Genomic DNA, 10478 nt, shown 5'->3' with positions numbered 1-10478 from the left:
AGCAGGCAAGATGTGAGTGGTCGTGAATAGGCTCTTTGGGCCTAGACACGTGCCTTACTTACTTGTATTTTCTTTATATTTTAATCTTTAATAAACCTCATAAAAATATAATACTCCTTGCAGAGATAAACTAATTTCTACCTGCCTCAGTTTCCCCTAAATTTTAATCATAACAGTTGAATTTTAACTCTTACAATAGCAAGATTCTTTTGTTAGAATTATATAAGCATGGGCATAAAATCTCCAAGGCAAAATTACAATGGGTTTTGTCTCAAGTGCAATAACTTGGTTTTGTGTTATTGGAGGGTTCAAGAAGTATCACACAGAAAAGAATAGCAGATATCCAGAAAGTGAGTGCTTCTAAGACCAAAAAGCAACCCAGAGCTGTTCTTGGAACAACTGGATTCTGTAGACAATGGATACCTGGATATAGTAAACTAACAAAATGTCTAACAGATTTAACCAGGAATACAGAACCTGAACCTCTTAAACTAAAGCCTGAATATCTGTAAGCCTTATTAAACTTACAGAAGCCATTCTATCTGCTCCAGCTTTGGGTATTCCAGACTATACAAAACCATTCCAACTATTTGTCAATGAAACTAAAGGTATTGTTTCTGATGTACTTACACAGATGTTAGGACAAAGCTATCATCCAAATGGATATTATAGTTGTTAGCTTGATCCAATAGCTGCAAGTACAGTTCCTTGCCTAAGGGGTGTAGCAACTGCAGCAGTGTTAGTCCAGAAGTTAGCAGATTTAGTTTTGGGATGTCCATTGACTGTATATTGTTCACATCAAATAGAAGCACTAATGAGGAAATTTCATGCTCATGCTTATTTAGATCAATTAATTTCTGAGTATGAAATTATTCTCCTGGGTAGTGAGAACATCCATTTGAGAAGGCGTAGTAAATTAAATTCAGCTATGCTTCTTCCTGGTTTGCCAAAAAATAGTGAACCATTACATGAATGTGTAGTAGTAGATCTAGTGGATCTGCCTAGGATGGATTTGAAAGACACTTCTATTGAAAATCCAGACTTGGTATCATTCACAGATGGTTCTTCATATCTGTGTAATGGAATTTGATGTACTGGTGCTACAGTGGTCACAGAATTTGAGACACTGTGGTATGGCTCATTACCTAGTAACCTTAGTGCTCAAGGAGCAGAGTTGGTGGCATTGAAGCAAGAATATCTTCTAGCTGATGGTAAAAGTGCTAATATTTTTACAGATTCTCATTATGCATTTTCATTATGTCATGCAACAGGGAAGATATGGAAACAACAAGGTTTTATTACTCCATTGGGAAAACCAATTGCACATGCAGAAAAAATAACTGAGTTGTTGAATGCTATCCAAAAACCTAAACAGGTAATAGTGATCCATTGAAAAGTCATACTTGTGGCAGAGATTTAGTCTCTAAAGGAAATCACAGAGCTGATATAACTGCTAAGTTTGCAGCTCAGAATGCTCCAATGTATGTAATGAATTTGTAAACTATTGAGTCTGATGATTTAGAAAGAGCTCATGTAGACTCAGAAATTCAGAAGTGGAAGGAGAACAAGAGCTCTCCTTAGAGGAAGGAAAGAACATGGAATATGGGTTGCAGACACTGGAAAACCGCTGTTACGAAAAGATTTGTATACCTATTTGTGTCAAGCCATTCACACAAAAGGTCATTTTGGTACTCAAGCTATAGTAGACTCTGTAAAAAGGCAATGGGTAGCTCTGGGAATAAGTACTGCTGTAAATAAGATCTGTACTAGTTGTTCTGTTTGCCAAAAATTCAATCAAGATGCATTCAGAAAGAAAGGTAGATCTTTGGCATATTGTCTGTTCGAGAGTTTATAAATTGATTACATAAGTATGCCAAAAGCTGGAAGATACAAGTTTTGTCTTGTAATTGTAGATAGATTAACAAAATGGCCTAAAGCTTTTCCATCTAATACGAACACAGCTAGCTTTGTGATAAAAGTGTTGCTTAAGGAAATTGTTCCTAGGTTTGGTGTACCAATTACCATAGATTCTGATAAAGGATCTCATTTCACACAAGATATCCTGAAAAGAGTCTATGAGAATCTAGGAATAACACCTAAATCTCATGTCCCTTATCATCCCCAAAGTTCAGGTCAAGTGGAGTGTGTAAATAGGGAACTCAAGACTATGGTGGGGAAAAATTTGTGTTGAAATTCATCTAAAATGGCCAGATAGGGCAGGGCCCAGAGCTTGAAGTCACCAGTGGAGCCCTGTGGGCAGGCACAGATGATGGCAGCAGCCTCAGGGGACATGCGCCAGGTGGTGCTGGTGTATGGAGGCAGAGGGGCGCTGGGCATGAAATGTGTGCAGGCATTCCAAGCCAAGGACTGGTGGGTTGCCAGCATTGATGTGGTAGAAAATGAAGAAGTAGAAGGTAGAAAATGACAGTGTGATTGTCAAAATGACTGATTCCTTTATGGAGCAAGCTGACCAGGTGACTGCTGATGTTGGAAGGCTTCTGGGTGATAATAAAGTGGATGCAATTCTTTGTGTGGCTGGAGGATGGACAAGAGGCAGTGCCAAAGCTAAATCTCTCTTTAAAAACTGTGACTTGAAGTGAGCATATGGACCTCAAGCATCTCCAGTCACCTCACAACCAGACACCTCAAAGAAGGGGGCCTCCTGACTCTGGCCAGGGCCAAAGCTGCTTTGGATGGAATTCCAGGAATGATTGGCTATGGCATGGCAAAGGGAGCCATCCATCAGCTGTGCCAGAACCTGGCTGGGGAAAACAGTGGAATGCCACCCAGTTCTGCTGCCATTGCCATGCTTCCGGTGACCCTGGATATGCCCATGAACAGGAAGTCAATGCCCCATGCAGACTTAAGTGCCTGGATCCCATTAGAATTTCTTGTTGAAACTTTTCACAACTGGATCACAGGGAAAAAAAAAAAACAGGTCAAGCTCAGGAAGCCTAATCCAGGTGGTCACTACGGGAGGAAAGACTGAGCTAACACCAGCTTACTTTTAATAAGTTATCTCTGAGTGCACCAGGGAAGAGAGAACTAACACACTGTCCCCCCTCTGCGTAGTTTTCTGACACCTCCATGTTGTCCAGCAAGTCTGTGATTGGTATTTCATTCATTTAATGTGTTTCTGTCTCCTTTCCAAAAGTATCAAATGTTCATTAGAAATAAATAAAGAAGAACTACAAAAGTGAAGACCCCTCCAGGTGATCATGACCCGGAAGCTGTGCTCAGAGATGTCCTCCAGGGACATCATTGTTTTGTGCCTCCTTCTGCCCCAGTCATGACATGGGATGTGTTGGTAGCTCCCCTTATCTCCTCTTGGTAGTCATCTCTCTTCTTCACTTCTTCAGTGATATGTGTACATTGGTGTGTTCCAGTCTGCTTTGTTGTTTTTTTTTTTCATTTGTTTTGTTTTTTGGCCAAGACATTGCTTGATCCAGTATTTGTGAAATAGCATTAATCATTTCTGCCCTGACTTAAATCACCTTAATTGTCCATTAGCAGTATAGGTGAGGGATGGCTCTTGACCATTTGTTGTTATAAATGTTTCATGTGACTCCTGGGATCCCCTGTGAATGAGGGAGGGATGGAGAGAATAGATGGATGGATGGATGGATGGATGGATGGATGGATGGACGGATGGACAGATGTCCTAGCAATGGGAAGCATTGGTGGTTATCATCCCATGGTGGATTTGAGCCTTAATAAATGCTGCTCAGTTTACAATGTTGAATACATTAATCAAAATTGAACACATGATTTGCTGTCCAAACAGCATTGTTTGTACAATGACACAAGTGGATATTGGGTATTTCCTCCACACTGCAAACTATTTCTGTGATAGTTTTGTACAGAGCTAGATTTTTTCCTAATTGAATAGTCAAATGTATTTGTTTCTCATTCTCCTTTACTTCTGGATGTTAATAATTAATTTAAAATAAATAGAGATTATTCCCCCCCCCAAAAAAAAACATAAAATAAAATGGCCAGATATTCTCCCCATAGCTTTGTTTTACCTAACTACAAGAACAAAAGCAGATTTACATATATCATCTTATGAAATGCTCTTTGGACATGCTCCATTGCAGGCAAAAACTTGTAAGGCTGTTTATACATCTCTCTTAGGAGGAGATTGTCAACTTGCTTCATATTTAAGTGTTTTACAACAGCTTAGAGCACTGCATGATATGGGAGTATTGATCCAATCTGGTCCATTGGATTATTTTCTTCATAATTTTCAACCAAGTGATATGGTGTATGTGAAAAATTTTGCAAAAATATCAGCAACTCAATAGAGTTGGGTAGTTCCTTATACAATTGTGTTAGTTTTACCATCTTCAGTGAAAGTATTAGGAAGATGGTATCATTGCTCACATATTAAATTAGCTCATGGAATTAATAATGAAAGTATAGAATTGTTGGAGAAGAAAATTAAGAATAGTTCATGGAAAGTTGAGATTCATCAGTCAGATAGAGTCTGCAGTCAAAAAGATCAGTAAGGAGAGGACCATTCCAGTGGAAGAGGAAATTTGGATGGAAGAGGACATTGCAGGTGAAGAGGAGGATTCAGAAAATTGGTAGACATTGTAAAAAGATTGAAAGACATAAATATTAAGCAGATAAAGACTTTGAAGGGAATTTTCAATGAAGAGGATCAGTGATTGATAGAGTAATGGTTTTAAGGAATTTGGGTAATATAATATAACATAACATATATTCATAAGCATTCATCAATGCATTTTACTACCATGGATTTTGGAGAGGAAGAATTCTTCAAAGATGAGAAGGAATAATCTGAAGTTGTGGTAAGTATATTGCATGCAACAGTAAAACAGTAACACAACAATAACACAACAGTAACACTGGCATAACACTAACAAAACAACATAACATAGCATGAATAACAACATAAACACATTTACACAAAAACATAAACATGGTTAGGTTACATTGATTCACTAGTTGAATAAGTAAAACAATGTATAGCTAGATACTAACAATGTTATAGTTAGTTATAAAGTAGTTAATTACTAACAAAAATAGTTAGCTACTTAGTTTAAGAATAATAATAGTATAGGTAGATAAGATTAATTTTAGGAGATTTTATTAAGATAGGGTTGGATTAGAGCTTAAGGTTGATAAGATACTGAACTACACTACAAAATACATTGCAACATACATAACAGCATACATTACATAGCACATATAACATATAACATCACAGATCACACAAATTATAAATACATATGTAAATAGTGTATATTATAGTTAGGATTGTAAAAGTGTTTGTATTGTGGTGTGTATATGTATAGATATAACATATGTGTAAATATGAAACATACGTGCATGCAAATATATAGCATACATGTATGTGTATATGTGTAAAATGTATGTGAAAAGAGAATATTTACTAAATTCTTAACAGAATATGGTTATGTTTAATTTTTAGCTATTGTTAAATGTATTTTGTATAAGTAACTTTGATGGTTTGATTCTTTTATAAAAACTAAGCAATGTTGTGTTTATTGTATTTTTCAAAAAGTTTTGGTTGTTTGCTGTTTGTGCATTGTAATAGAAGTAGAATTTTCTGTATTAGTTGATAGTAGTATTTTATGATTTTACTGTTTTGCATGAATTTGTGTTTATCTTTTGATTTTGATGTTATTTGCTTATCTTTCCTTTTGCATATGTTAGATCTGTATTTTGAACTTTGTATGTGTTCATTGTATACTTTCCCTTTTTCCTTTCCTTAATTAAATCCCTAGAATAGAATAGTATTAGATAGGATAAGATAGATAAGTTTGGTTGTTTATTATTTGGGGTAGAAATTTTAGTTTAAGGAAAATATAAGCTTGTTAGTGCACAAATGCCAAAATCGTGTTTTCAACATAATTTTGGCTTTGTGCAAAGGGGGGAACTGTTTGTAAGGGATTTTACCAGGAACCGAAACTTCTGAAAACAAGGAAGTCATAAAAGGCAAACCAGGAAGTCCTAGAGAGCAAGAGGAATTCCAGAACATTGGGGAAGAGAGACTGTTGCTTTTCCCTAACAATCGGGAGAGAAACCAGAGGGTTTTCAGTCTGGTTATTCTGGGATGGACCCAGAGAGCCAGTGATTCCCTCTCCTGTGGACTTTCTGGAGACTCTGCTTATCCTTGCTGCTACTGCTACTGCTGAGGAGTGGTTGTTCAACAGAGCTACTGATGACTTCCTACTGAGACTGCTGCTTGACCCAAAGAAGGACTCCAGTTGTGACATCTACTTTGGCCTTGTTCTTGCTCCTAACTACCCTCCCTACTATTAATTAACAATTTAATGAGTTAGTTTAGAATAGTTATAGGAAGTTATAAGGGTTTTAATCTCTGTTTGGGGGTAAAAGTTAGTTATTCCCTGATTCCCTTTCTCTTCTCCCTTTAGTTTAATAAACCTGCTATTCTGTTGTATATTTATAGTTTTGAACCCTTATTCTACCTATATATTTCAGTGCTTAACATTGTTCTTTGTACATAGTAGGTATTTAATTAATGTTTGTTGATTCATAGATATTGTATTTTCCAATGACATGTAATAACAATTTTCAACATACAGTTTCTGAAATTATAAGAACCAAATTGTCTCTCTCTCTTCCTTCCCTATCCCCATCTTGGAGTTAATAAGCAATTTTATCTGGATTATACATATATTAATGCTGGTTGGATGGATGGATGGATGGATGGATGGATGGATGGATGGACAGATGGATGGATGGTTGGATGAATGAATGAAAGAACAAATGCTCTCCTGAGAACTGGGAAATATTTCAGCTCACCAATAGCTATCTAGGCTAGGTGATCTTAAACTTTTTTATGTCAGAGTGGCAATTAGAGGGTACTATCCACTGGGCCTGTTGGAAAGACCCAAGCTCAAACCCAGCCTCAGATACTTTCTAGCTGTGTGGACCTGGGAAAGTTACTTCACTTCTGTTTGCCTCAATTTCCTCAATTGCAGAAATGTAGGTAAAAACATCACCCACCTCTTAGGATTATTGTGATAATCAAATGAGATAATATTTGTAAAGCGCTTACACAGTACCTAAATCATAGTAAGGGCTATATCTTAAATGCTTATTCTCCCCTCTCCTCCAGGTACTTTTTTGGCAGTCTGGTAAAACCCATGGACTCCTTATCAAAATAACATTTTTATGTAATGAAGAGAAATGCTAAATTTGTTAGATATTAATGAAAATGAAGATGTACTTTTTTCCCAACCAATTTCATAGTTCTGAAGTCAATCCATAATCCTTTTGGGGACTATTGAATCCATGGAGAAGAACTTCTGATCTAAAAGAACAAAAACCAGGGCACTTTTGAACTACTTAAAATTGATTTTGGACCCTGGGAAAAGATAAGATGCACATAACAAAATGAATGGAAGCTAGGACTTTCCAGGAATCATGAATCATCAGATTATAAGATTTGCCATTGGAAAGAACCTAATGGTTATCTATTCCCAGTGCTCAAATTTTAAAAATGAGAAACCTCAAGCCCAGAGAGAATTGTGATTTATCTAAGCCCTCAGCAGTACTATAATAAATGTCAGAATCAAGATTTTAGCCTAAGTTTTACAGTTTTAAATGTTCTTTCCATTGTCACCACAATCTGGAAAGATCTCCTTTTGCCCTTGTCTGTTCCAATTACCACAGAAATGTTTGTATACAAATATTTGTATTTGAATACAAATATTTGTATATTCACTGTATAATCTCACTGGATGGAATCTCCTTACATATTGGAAGGTGTTGCTTGTCCTCTGAAAACCAAAGATATCACATCACAGAGTGATGTCTTGATTTCAGCATGAATAGGATTTAAGTGAGGCAGAGTTGCACAAAGTCTTCAGCCTTCTCTCTTTCAGAGTCCTCCAAATCCAGTGGGGAGACAAAAGTCAAAACAGTTGTCCATGGCCTAGAATGCAATGGATGACCTTGACCTCTTTGGGAGGATTCTCAGAGTGGTTCAAACTTTTGCTCCTTCTGAGCCACCATCTTGGCTCCCAATCTTGCCATCTTTGTTGTTTGACCAAACTCTAATGGCTCCACAGTGCCTGCTTCCACCACCTTCATGACTATTGGAACAAATTGTTCTCATCTTCTCCTTCTGTTAGGGGAAGTCTTCATATGCTTGAGTGAGGTTATGAGGTCATACCCTAATTCACCAATGGGCTTTTGAGGCCTATCGGTTACCTTCAAACTAGTTTAAAGAAGGTAGTGTTGGCTGCTTAGAAAGGAGAGGCACAGAGAGGGAAATTCATAGAAAAAAACTGAAGACAAATTTTTCTTGGTTATATTTTAGGCTGGATCAATATGTAGGAAAGTGTTGTTGGGACCCTCCTGTTCAATTGATTCCCCCTTACCTACTTGATGAAATTATAGGATATAAGGAGCAAGTAACAGAAATAATGAGGTGTTAAAATTCTGCCCTTTCAGACTTTGAGTGATTGCATTCAAAGCCTTGTACAGCACATTTTGAGAGGCTCATGCCCTGAGTGGCCCATTTGAACCTCATGAAGAGCCCACCCTTTTCAGATATGGAAAGACCAGTGTAAAGGAAATGTGAAGAAGTTTTTGCACTTTGTTTCCCCCTTTAGACACAGAGAAATTCCTCAGTCTATTTTGGGGTTTAGAAGAGGCTAACCATCAACTGCTGGACGATCATCCATGCCCCCCCTGGTGACCTTTAAAAGCACGCAAAATTCTGAGAAGAGAGTCAGAAGTGGAGGAAGAACACAGACCCTGAGAGGTGATCACTCTTTGTCTCTTCCCTTTTTATTTCATCCAGAAAACTGCAGGAAAAAAGTGATTTCTCTCTCTTTTCTCCTCTCCATTAATGGAGAAAACCGCACCCAGTACAAATGAGCTTTAGAGAGGATCTGGTCCCATGAGCCCAATCTGAGCAGCTTGCCCTGAAGAGATGTTCCATCTAGAAGGAAGGGCATAAGGATACCAGGAAAAAAGAGAGGACATTGGAGACCAAGAACACCAGAGATGTGACTTGCCTTGGCCATGTGCCTCCCTCCTGATAGACTCCTGATTTGTGCCCACTTTTGCCACTGAGGTTGTGTGTATTTTTGGAAGGATGTACCCCAAGTTGACAGGGTTAGTATACCCTGAGTTTATGGAGAGGGGGGAATGTTTAAAATAGCTACCGATTTTACTATGCTATTTCAGTAAATGCCTTTATTTGAGCTAATTGTATCCTCTGGCTGTTAAAAACAAAAACACAGATGATGCTTCCTGAGCTTTAGTTTAAGAATGTGGAGGGCATGACTATGTTCCTGGAGTAGCTGCCTCAACCTTTGAATGTGAATGAAGGTGGCATTAGGGGGAACAGTTCTGGGAGCCTGTGTGATGCCAAGCTGTGCCTCAGAAAGCTCTGTTCCATTTCAGAGAAACTACATCATCTTGCCAGTTTTATAAGGCCCTTGGAGGAGCCCCAATCAGAATTGAGACTCTTGAAAAGACACATCTTGGGAGCAAGTTGGTTTTTCCTTCCAGGCCTGGGAACATCCATGTAGAAACCCTCTGAGTCCCACCGATGGGAATCCTGAGAACTTGAACATGAGCCTTAAGGCTTGTACCTGAGTCAGGAATTGAGGTCTGATTCCAACTATTGACTAAATGGGGGAAGGGGGGAGGTGGTCAGCCCCCCCAAAAAAGAAGCACTGGCTTCAGGGGACCCTATTAAGAATCACAATGGGTCAGCTAGGTCACTCAGTGTCTAGAAAGCCAGGCCCAGAGTCAGGAGGACCTGGATTCAAATCTGACATCAGATATTTTCTAGCTGGGTGACCCTGGGCAAGTCACTTAACCCCCATTGTCTAGCCCTTTACCACTCTTCTGCCTTGGAACTGATACTTAGTATGGATTCTAAGGCAGAAGGTTAAGGGTTTTTTTGTTGGTTTTTTTTAAAATCATAGCCCTCATTCTATTCTTATTCTTTTCCAACTTGGGTTTTCAAGGGCATCTCTGTGGCTGGTCACTTGGGTGAGGGGGACAATAAGAGAAGGACTATAACTTGAAAATTGGATTTGGGCCCTGCTATTCACTAGCCAGGTACCCATCTGCCTAAATACACACACACACACACACACACACACACACACACACACACACACACACACACACACACACTCGCACTCCCCTCAGGAAAGAAGAGAAGACTGATCCAAGGAGACAAGGCTATAGAAAGGAGATGGATGAGATGGCTGCAGAGATGTTTTTGTTCCCCTTTGTTCTTCACTGTCCTTCATCCCAATGCAGTCTGTTAGGATGAACAGAGGAGTCACAGCCATGCAATGATCCCAGACAACTCTGAAGGCCCCAGGGTGGAAAATGCTATCCTATCCACCCACCAGACAAAGAAGTGATGGAAGCGGATCAGTTTTCACTATTTTCTATGTGTGTGTGTGTGCATGCACACACATGACAAAAAT

General features: G+C 38.6%; 1 pseudogene; it reads left to right on the top strand.

The window, feature by feature from the left end:
* Nucleotides 1-272: 272 nt before the first annotated feature.
* LOC130457213 (dihydropteridine reductase-like) lies at nt 273-7062 on the top strand (annotated as a pseudogene).
* The last annotated feature ends 3416 nt before the right edge of the window (nt 7063-10478 follow it).

The sequence above is a fragment of the Monodelphis domestica genome, chromosome 2 (assembly GCF_027887165.1).
Source record: "Monodelphis domestica isolate mMonDom1 chromosome 2, mMonDom1.pri, whole genome shotgun sequence".
Classification (NCBI taxonomy): Eukaryota; Metazoa; Chordata; class Mammalia; order Didelphimorphia; family Didelphidae; genus Monodelphis; species Monodelphis domestica.
The sequence above is the reverse complement of the archived record's forward strand: the minus strand, read 5'-3'. Positions and strand labels throughout refer to the sequence as shown.